This window comes from Trichosurus vulpecula, chromosome 5 (genome assembly GCF_011100635.1).
Source record: "Trichosurus vulpecula isolate mTriVul1 chromosome 5, mTriVul1.pri, whole genome shotgun sequence".
Taxonomy (NCBI): domain Eukaryota; kingdom Metazoa; phylum Chordata; class Mammalia; order Diprotodontia; family Phalangeridae; genus Trichosurus; species Trichosurus vulpecula.
The window spans coordinates 294,952,812-294,963,823 of NC_050577.1; positions in this window are offsets into that span (position 1 = coordinate 294,952,812).

The window sequence follows — 11,012 nt, forward strand, 5'->3', positions numbered from 1 at the left end:
GAGATGTGTTCATGCAACAGTGAGTGGCCAGTATATAAGGGGCAACTAGGTGGCGCCACACTGCACAGAGCACTAGGCCTAGAGTCAAGAGGACCTGAGCTCAAAACCAGCCTCAGACACTTATTAGCTGGGTGACCCTGGGCAAGTCACTTCACCCTGTTTGCCTCAGTTTCCTCATCTGTAAAATGAGCTAGAGAAGGAAATGGCAAAACCACTCCAGTGTCTTTGCCAAGAAAACCCCCAGTGGGGTCACAAAGCATCAGAGAAGACTGAAAACGATTGAACAGCAAAAGAATATATAAAGGGGTGTAGCTAAAGCTGCAAATGCCGATTGGATCCAGATTGGGAAGGCCTTTGGAAATCAGGCCTAAGTGTTTGTACTTTGTTTGGTAGGAAATAGGGAGCCATCAGAGGTTTTGGAGCATGATCGCATCTGTGTCATTTGTCAGGGTGACCTGGATGGGATGGGGCAGGGAGATAGCTTAGTAGGGTATTGCAATAGTCCAAAAAAGAAAAAAAAGTAATAAGGCCAAAACAGTATCCATCACAAATATAATGATGTTGATAAAAAAAGGTCGTGTAGGTGTAATGACCAATTTTGGCCTTGGGGTAGAGATAAAGAAATGCACCCCCCTCCTTTCCTTGGAAAAGTGAGGCATGGCGGTGGCAGATTGTCGTAGGTGCTGTTTGATTGTTGGATGAGAAGGTTTATAGGGTGGGCATATTCAGAAATGCATCTACCTGAAATAGACTGAAATGTGAAAAATGCAAGCGGCATCAACAGAACTTTGATTTAAAAAAAATAACGTAGGCTTCTCGCTTGACTTAGCTTGGTGGACATGGGAGTGGGAAGGAGATCGATATGAGAAATTCTGCCCAGAGAGAATCAACAGGCCTTACTTAGGAATGGACTGGGCAGTGGATGAAGGAGAAGGGAGAAAGCAGAGTGACTGTAAAGGATCTGATCCTGGGTCACTGGGAGGATGGAGAAGCACTGGATTCCTTGAGGGAGGAGACTTTAATTTTTGTCTTTGTCTCACTTGTGCTGAGCACAGTGCCTGGCACAACTCACTCACTCAATCAACAGGCATTCATCAAGCCTAGGACACTCTATGCTTCTTTTCCCGTTTCTTCGGTTTTCACCGGCTGTCCCTCCTGCCTGGGCTGCTGTCCCTCCTTACATTCTCCCCTTCAAGACTCAGCTCAGATCACACCTTCTACAGGCCTCTGAGGTGACCTGCCATCTCTTCTGTCTGTGTCTTGTATTCCAGGTTTAGACTGTAAGCTCCTTGAGGGCAGGGACCATGATTTTTTGCTTTTCTTTCTATCTCCATTGCTTAGCTCAGGACCTGACATTTAGAAAGTGCTTAATAATGCTTGTGGACTGACTCCCTAATTGCCAGGCACTGGGATTCAAAGACCAAATGAAAAATTAAATAAAACAAAATAAAACTTAAATAAAAAATTGGAGCTGAAGGGAACCTCAGAAAGCATAGAGTGCAACCCTTCCATTTTGCAGGTGAGGAAATGGCTACCCAGAGACCTTAAGACATTTGCACAGCCAGTAAGTATCTTAGGCAGGATTTGAGCCCAGACTTTCTTGACTCCAAATTGGGCGTTTTATCTGCCGTACTTTGCTGTCTCTCATGGTCGGCTTGGACAAGAACTCACCCAGGGTGCTGCCCAAAGACACCTGGAGCTAAGTATTCTAACTAGGAGCTAGGGTCTGTTGTGTTTATTTGTTTAAGGGATGACTTTCTACGGTAGCTAAAAACTGGAAACAAAGTGGGTTCCCCTCCATTGGCAAATGACTGAACATTGTGGCACATGAAAATAATAGAACATTATCGCCTGGCAAGGAATGACCAGCAGGAACAATTCAGACAAGTGTAGGAAGATTTAGATAACCTGATGCAGACTGAAGGGAGCAGAACCATGAAAGCAACGTTTTCAATGTCCACCATGATATGAATGGAAAGTGTAACGAGATGCGACTCAGTGCTGTTTAATTACAAGGATCCAGCTTGGCCTTGGAGAAGAGATGGAAAATGGCTTCTCTCCTTTGATTGGTGAGGTAGGGGTCCTAGAGAGGTCGTGAGTATGCTAACCAAGATTTGATCTGTGGTCCTCCCATTCCAAATCCAGCTCTAAAACTATGCTTCTAAAAACGCTATCCTGAGAATGGGTCTGCAGTCTTCCCCAGACTTGACTGCCACAGGGGTCCAGGACCCCAAAAAAGTGAAGAATTCTTGTCCTAGGTCAATTCACATTTTTGAAAAGCCCTATACATTCCCCCCCCCGCAACAACTTTTGAGGTCGATAATATGAGTGTGCTCTCTCCATTTTCCAAATGGCAACACGAAGACCCAGCAAGTTCAGGCAGTCTGTCCAGGATCACACATAAGTGTCAGGAGTTATGCCTTGAATCCAGAGTTTTTGATTCTAAGGCTGGCGTCCTCCCCATCGCACCAAGCCTTCTCATCTAGTCTGCCTCCTACCAGACACCATATTCTTCCTGCCGACATGGAGCTTGCCTCAGGAATTGAGAACAATTTAGAAAATCTTACGGTGACCACCCTGGCAGCTGGTGCCTCCAACTGAATACATATTAGAATGACTTCAGAATTTTGGGTCCAGGAGAGAATGACAGTGAGAAAGTGGCCTTCACCAGCCAGCCATTCCTCTAAGAGACAGTTTGGCTTCTGTCCTTGGCTCTGGCTCTAGGGAAGAGGTGGTCAGACATTCTCAGGGACTCATAGGAATGGTTTCCTGGCTTGCTTAGTTAGGATAGGCAAATGGATACAAGCGATTCTCTGTCAACCAAGCCATCAGCCAATAAGCCTAATGAAAATAAAATCCCTAAGGTCCTTTACACAGACCCTCCAACTAACTCCCAGCATCCTCCTAGAGCTGGGCACCGGCTTAGCTGATGTGGAAAACTCAGAGACGGCTTCTTTGGCAAGCCAGTTGTTGCTGCTGCCAGGGACAAACCATTTCAAAATGTGAAATTTCAGCTCACAGGTATTAAGTAGCTTAAGAGGAGGTTTCATCAGCTTTGTAAAAACCATGTTAATATCCCACAATACCAACTGCTGCCGCCTTTCTTTGTGGTACAATGAGCTGCTCATGGAAACCTGATCATTAGCAATGGGCCAGACGTTGGTTTATTTCCTCCATATTCATGAAAAAGCTGAAGGAGCTGCTAAATGAACTCCCATGGAGGATGTGTGTGTAACCCAGCCGAGGGGGCAATCAAGTAATTCTTTTAAGTGGGGGTAAATGAAGGGGTTCATTAGGTTGGCTCACTCTGTATTCAGATGCTTTCCATCTCAGAGGGTTTTGGTTGGGCACCACAGGGCATGTGATGCGGTGCCTGGTGCATAGTAGGTGCTCAACCAGCGATGGTTGATTGATTGATTGAGGAGAGTACTGGCTTTGGGGGGGGGGTGAGGACCTGAGTCTGCTGGGTGACTGGCTCTAGGCTGCTGGAGTCCTCTCTGGGCTTCAGAGGAGCAGCCTCTGGGGTTGTTTTGTTATTTTATGACAACTCCTATTTCTACGTGGAACTTTAACATTTGCAATGCACTTTCTTGACAGCACAAGGATTGTTACCCAGCGCATACAATACAATATGATAAACATTCATTAAGTGCCTACTATGTACCAGCCACCGTACTAAGGGCTGGGGTTACAAATAAAGAAAGTTCCTGCCCTCGAGGAGTTTACAGTCTAATGAGGGAAGACAAAACGTGATACGCAAAAGGAAGCTGTGCCAGACCTCCAAAAGCCAACCATGTTACGGATGAGGAGACTGAGGATTGGAGAGGTTAAGTGACTTATCAAGGGTCATGCTGCTCGGATGCATCAGAGTCTGAATTTGAACTCAGGTCTTTTCTAACTCTAGGTTCACAGCTCTTTTTGCCACACCACCATTGGAGTGAATGAATTACTCATCCTGTGATTCACAAAGGGCTTCTAGGAGCCCCGGATCCGGAGTCAAGAAGACCTGAGTTCAAATTTGACCTCAGATAGTTACTATCTGTGTGATGCTGGGCAAGTCACTTGACCCTGCTTGCTTACAGTTTCCTGTAAAATGAGCTGGAGAAGGAAATGGCAAACCAACATATCTTTGCCAAGAAAACCCAAAGCGGGGTCACGAAGAGTTGGACATGACCAGACAACAACAGCAATTCTCCAGAGACTCTTTCGTCCTCTAATGCTCTGGATGCTAATCCTTGCTGTTTGTTCTTAGTTCTTGGAGAGGACCAGGACATCAGGAAGGTGGTGCCATGACTTGCAAGTGAATTGGGTTTAAGCGAGCGAGGGCTGTGTAAAGTCACCAGCCTCACGTTCTCCCCCAGAGCCCCCTGGGTCCAGTGGCAAGATATAGATCAGGATGACTGGAGTTGACCCCACAATCCTTCTTAAAGGGCTCGTTCAAGTACATCTTCTTCCAGGAAGCCTTTTGGGATTACTGCAGCCCCCAGCCTTTTGATCTGTTCCTCCTCTGAACTATATAGCACAACACATTTGGGTTCCCAAACATTTTCTGATCGTTCTGTTTGTGTGGGAGGAGAGATTGTATTATGTGCTTCTTTGTCATCTCCCCCTCCAGAGACTCCTCTCCCTTCATACCCAGCACCTGGCACCATGCTAGGCACATGGTAGCTGTTCAACTGATCTCATCCATTGATGGAAGTGTAGCCCTCTATGACAGAAGTCAACAAAACTCTACATACTGTGACTATTAGTTATCCCCATGGGACCCAGCTAGAAGAAACTCAACCTACTTGTTTGGAGGAGGTTTGTTAATGAAATAAAGGTACCTTGAAGTCATTAGGAAGTAGCCAATGTGACATATCACCAATTAAATAGAATTTGTTACTTTGGGATCTGTAACATGTTTGAAGGTGGTTGGCACTGGTCAAGCTTTCTTACATCTCTTCATCTTGTCACCTTTTTTCCCCTCAACAACTTTCAATGGTTTCCCATTTACTACTGGAGAAAGCCTTAAAACTCCCTGACATGAAATAAGAGCATTGCCCTTTTCTCTGTACCCCAGGGTCCCAGGCTCTGAATCACATTTGACTTTTCTCTCTCCCTCTCTCCACACGTCCAATTACTTTCCAAGTCCTGTTAATTAAGTAAATTCCAGTCTCTTTCTTCTCCATTCTTTCCTTGTTACCCTGATGCCAAGGTCATCTTCCTAATGCATGGGTCTTATAATGGCACTCTTCTGCTTAAATACCTTCTCTGGCTCCCTATTGCCTGCAGAATAAAGTTAAAATTCTAATTCCTTAACCTGGTATTCAAAGCCTTTTACAATCTAGTTCTAGTCTTCTCTTATACCACTCCACTCTTGAGATATATTTCTCAAAATCATCTCACCCTCTCCCACTTCTGAGCATTTGCATTTCCTCATGCCTGGAATGATTTACTGACACTCCTTCCCCCCAACACACACATATGTAAGTTGAAATTCTTTTCCTCCTTCGAGGCTCAGTCCAGGTATCTCTTCCATGTAGCCTTCCCTGATCCTCCAAACTAGAAGTCATTCTTCCCTCCTTCAATTTCCCTTTGCTTCCTTCAAGTCTCAGCTAAAGTCCCCCCTTTTGCAAGAAGTCTTTCTTGGTCCCTGTCAAAGCTTGTGCCTTCCCCTAGAGATGAACTCTGTTTTATCTCAGCTGGATCTTGTGTATGCGTAACTGTTTGCATGTTGTCTCCCCCATTAGACTGTGGGCTCCTTGAGGGCAGGGCTGTCTTTTGCCTTTCCTTGTATCCCCAGCACTTAGCACAGTGCCCAGCCCATAAGCTCTTCGTAAAAGCTTATTGGCTTGACTTTCTCAGCCCAATCTGTCTGACTGCTCTCACATGCTTAATCATATTCCAACTTCATCACAGGGTCATAGATGTAGAGCTGGGAAAGACAATCCCTTCCAGTCCCACCACTTCATTTAACAGATGAGAAAGCTGATGCACAGAGGTTAATAAAAATAATCAACATTTATTTAGCATATTAAGCTTTGCAAAGATATATATATATATATGTAATATACTATAATCTCATTTGTTATATATTACATATAAAATCTTTCTCAAAAATATACATATGTATGTGTGATATCCACATCCATATCTCTTTCTTTCTTTCTTTCTTTCTTTCTTTCTTTCTTTCTATCTATCTGTCTGTCTGTCTGTCTGTCTGTCTGTCTATCATATGATTCTCACAACAACCCTATGAGGTAAGTGCTGTTGTTATACGCCTTTTACAGGGAATAAGACTGAGACCCAGAGAGATGAACTGACATGCCCAGAGCACACTGGCACTAAGTAGAGGAGTTAGGGTTTGTTAGGTTTTCTGGATTCAGACCCACTCCCCTCTACACTGAACTGTGCCACCTTTCTTTGGGGTTCTAGGTGCCCAGATTTTGGCGATGTACAAAGAAGAACTGAAGCTGTCCAACCATGGGATGGCCAGATGCACACAAAAAGAGATTCTCATCACCAGTTGTTTTGGATTCTAGAAAAAGTGAGTGAGAAGGTATTAGTGTGGCTTCAGCCTGGGAAAAAATGATCTTGGACTTTATTTTTACCAAACAAAGGTATAGGAATAACTATTGACCCATTTGCCTACTTTTCCATCCCTATCCAATGTTTATGGGACTCATCTATACAGCATTGGGGCATCCTTGATAAAGGTATGAGAAAGGTACAGGTTGACTTTCACAAAGGGCATTTCATGGTCTGGGCAGCCGGGTGGCCATAGTGCACAGAACACCAGGTCTGGAGTCAGGAAGGCCTGAGTTCAAATCTAACCTCAGACACTTCCTAGCTATGTGACCGGGGGCAAGTCCTTTAGCCCTGTTTGCCTCATTTTCCTCATCTGTAAAATGAACTGGAGAAGAAACGGGCAAACCACTCCAGCATCTTTGCTAAGAAAACTCCAAATGAGATGGCAAAGAGTCTGACATGACTGAACAATTCCATATTCCATAGCCAAAGGTGTGCTGTTCAATGTTTAACAGCCAGCTCTCTAAAACATGTACTCATGATATGTTTTCAGTTTAATTTTCATCATTAACATTTCCTCCATCACTTCTTTAAGTCTAGACAATCAACAAAACAACAAACCAAGTCCTCACTTGAATCATTTACCAGTTTTCAAAATATAAATGCTCCTACTTTTCAGCTTTGACAATTTGCTCTCTTGAAGTAGTCTGAGGCAGAAAAAGACATCAAAGCTGCTCCCAGCCAGTGCTGTTCATCGTTAGAATGTTTTCTTTGAAGTCTATTGTTGAGTAGCGTGTTGTGACAATTTGAAAATCACGAAATAAATATTTTAATCAATAGATCCTGTCTGAGGTGGTATCTGAAGGTAATTCGCTCGTGAATATGGAGAGAGATTCTTGGGGCCTTTCATGAATCAGGATTTAGGATCACAGATCTAGAACTGGCAACCTGGGACCCCCTGGGACCCCCGGAAGCCATCCAGCTCCCTCCTCCATTTTACTGATGAGAAACTGAAGGTAAGAAAAGTGAAATGGTTTGTCCAAAGTCTTACAGCTAGTGAGGGTCTGAGGTGTGATTGGAACCCAGGTTTTCCTGACTCCAAGTTCATCTGCTACACACCAAGCTGTCTTTTAATTAAGGGAAGGCTTTCTTCTGTTTGGGGAAAACTGAGTCTGACTGTAGGAGTTGGAAGTAGTGAGAATGTGTGAGGGACTGAGGATGATACCTTGAGAAAGTGCCAGAGTAGATGGATTTGAGAGCAGAGAAAGGGGGAGTGGGGGGCCTGGTCTCCTGTGTCCAGGGAGAAAGAAGAGAGTGGGTGATGTTGTTGAGACTTTCCCAGGGACAGCTGGGAGCAGCTGAGGGAGGGAGGGCCAGATGGCTTTCGGTCTGTTCAGAAGACTAAGTCATCTGCTGCTGGGGCTGGGGGTAGGGGTGTGGCTGGGGACCAGAGGAAGGCAGGAGCTTAAAAATCTAACTAGGGGAACCAGACAGACAAACCAGGAAGGACAGAAATGAGATTGGGACAGACGAGCAACCCAGGCAAGACCCTTTGGTTGGGGAATTGAGTTTATTTTATGATGATTCTCTTCTCTCTTTACTGGCTTATTCCCTACTGCCTACAAAGACACCCATATTTTTCCCATTTTGAAAAAAACCCCACTCACTTGATCCTTCCCTGTCTATCATTCTGTGTCCTCTCTCTCGTCTGCCCTTTGTAGACAAATGCCTCCAAAATAGGTGCTTCTACTTTCCCTCTTCTCATTCCCTTCTTAACGCCTTACGATCTGGCTTCCAACCTCATCATTTCACTGAAACTGCTCTCCCCAAAATTACTGATGCTCTCTTAGTTGCCAAATCCAGTGGCCTTTTCTCAATCCTTGTTCTCCCTGACCTCACTGCAGCCTTTGACACAGTTGATCACTCTCTCATCTCTAGGCTCTTGAGATACCACTCTTCTGGTTCTCCTTCTACCTATCTGACCACTACTTCTGAGTCTGCTTTGCTGGATTGTCATCCAGATCATGCCATCTAACTGCGTGTCCCTTAGGGTTCTGTCCTGGGCCTCTTCTCTTCTCTCTATACTACCTTACTTGTTGATCTCATCCCTTCCCATGGGTTTAATTACCATCCATGCTGATGACTCTCACATCTACCTATTCTGCCCAGCTCTCTGCTGACCTCCAATCTCCCATCTTGAACTGTTTTTTCAGACATCTCAAACTGCATGTCCAGTAGATGTCTTAAACTCAGCATCTATAAAACTAAACTCATCATCTTTCCCCCTAAACCCTCCCCCTCCTTCTTCCCTATTATCATCCTCCCAATCCCTCTGGCTCACCCTAGGGGTCATCTTGGGCTCCTCGCTCTCTCTCTCGCCCCTACATCCAAGTGGTTGCCAAGGCCTATCTACTTCATCTCTGAAGCATCTCTCTAACATACTACCCTCCTCTGATGTTGCTCCCAACCTGGTGCAGACCCTCATCACTTACTGCCTGTACTATTACAAATAACCTGCTGGTGGGACCTGCTGCCTTAAGTCTCTCCCCACTCCAACATATCCTCCATTCAGCCACTAAAGTGATTTTTCTAGTGTCCATGTCACCCAGCTCCTCAATAAACTTCAGTGGCTCCTGATTGCCTCCAAGCCCTTCATGACCTAGCCCCCTACTAGATTCCCACTCTTCTTATACCTTATTCCCCACCATATATTCTATTATCCAAAAATCCGGTCTCTTTGCTGTTCCTCAAACAAGACACTCTCTTGTCTCTGGCCATTTTCTCTGCCTGTATGCCTCCTCATCTCCCCTTATTGCTTTCTCTGCCTTCCTTTAAGTACATCTAGAATCCCTTCTTTTACAGCAAGATTTTCCCAGTCCTTCTTAATTCTAGGGCTTTTCCTTTCAGTAATTTTCTGTTTATTCTGTCTCTAGCTCGTTTTGTACATATTCATTTGCTTGTGGTCTCCCTTATTAGATTGTAAGCTCTTTGAGAGCAGGGACTGTCTGTTGCCCTTTTTTTTAATCCCCAGTGCTCAGCACAGTGACTGGCACACAGTAGGTGCTAAATAAATGTTCACTGACTGACTGATGGACAAAGCAGTGCCAGTGAGATTGATTAGGAAATTCATCCCATAGAATGTAAGCTCCTTCATTTTGGCTTTGCATCCCTGGCACCCAGCACACAGTAGGTATTTAATAAATGCTTATTGATGTATTGACTGCTCCAGAAAATGGAGTTTAACTCCCTCCTCCAACTACCAAAAGTTCTCTCGCAGTGTAAGTGATGACCTATTCTCTAATAGAATAGAATGGCGGAGCTCCTATCTCTGCCATCTCAAGAGAGAGACTTTTGGAATAACAAGAGAACTGACTCTCCTATGACTTTGTACAAGCCATGTAACTGCTCTTATGCACTGGTCCAGTCAAAAGAGGATGAAATTTGGAGTCCGAGGACTTGGGTTCAAATTCCAGCTGTCACTTACTCCCTGTGTGATCTTGGAAGTGTCATTTGCCCCTCTGGGGTTCAGGTTCCACATCTCTAAAATCATGGAGTTGCGCTAGCTGGCCTCAGAAGTCAACTGAGGTAATAATTGAAACCACTTTGTAATCGTAAAGGGCTATGTAAATGCTAATGTTAATAACAATGATGGTAATTATTATCCTGATCCTTTCCAACTTGGGCTATGTTATTGGTAAGTTGCTGATAGGTATGGGTGGACAAGATAATGTTTCCCCACTGGGAGGTCACCACTATGGGACACAACCTTTCCTTTTCCCTCTGGAACAGGAGACTTGTCTATGCCTGGAAGGAGTTTCTGTACTACTTGGGCTGGGGTAGCTATGACCCTGTTGGACCTCAGGGTACCTAAAGTAACTCTACTAATTCTCTCCTTAATCTGTTTTCTTCCCTTCCTTCTCTCCCTCCAAATCACTGAATCACAGGATCTCTGAGATGTCAGAGTTTCTGAGAAGGGACCTCAAAGATCATCTAATCCAACCCCTCATTTTACAGATGAAGAAACTGAGGCCTGGGGGAAATCATAGGCTCACAGATGTAGAGCAGGAGGGGACCCCTCCCTGACCAAGAACCCCTCCTTCACCATGTCCCACAAGGGGTCATCTAGCCTCCATAAATGGCCTAGGGTAATGAACCAGCTCCTGACAGTGATGCTCATTTCTACCTCTCCTCCCTCCTTCTCTCTGAATCCCAGGATCTCAGAGGTGGAAGGGAGCTCAGGGTCCGACCTCTATCTGAGCAGGGATCTCTCCTATAATATCCCTAATGAGTGGTCGTAGGGTCATAGAGCTAGAAAGGACCTTAGAGGCCAGCTAGTACAATCCCTTTATTTTACAGATGAGAAAACTGAGGCCCAGAGCGGGAAATGACTTCCCCAAGGTCACAAAAGGGTCAGTCAGTCAGTCAACTAATACTCATTTAGTCTCATCTATGTGCCAGGCACTGTGGTAAGCACATAAGAAACAAGCTCAGAGAAATGAACG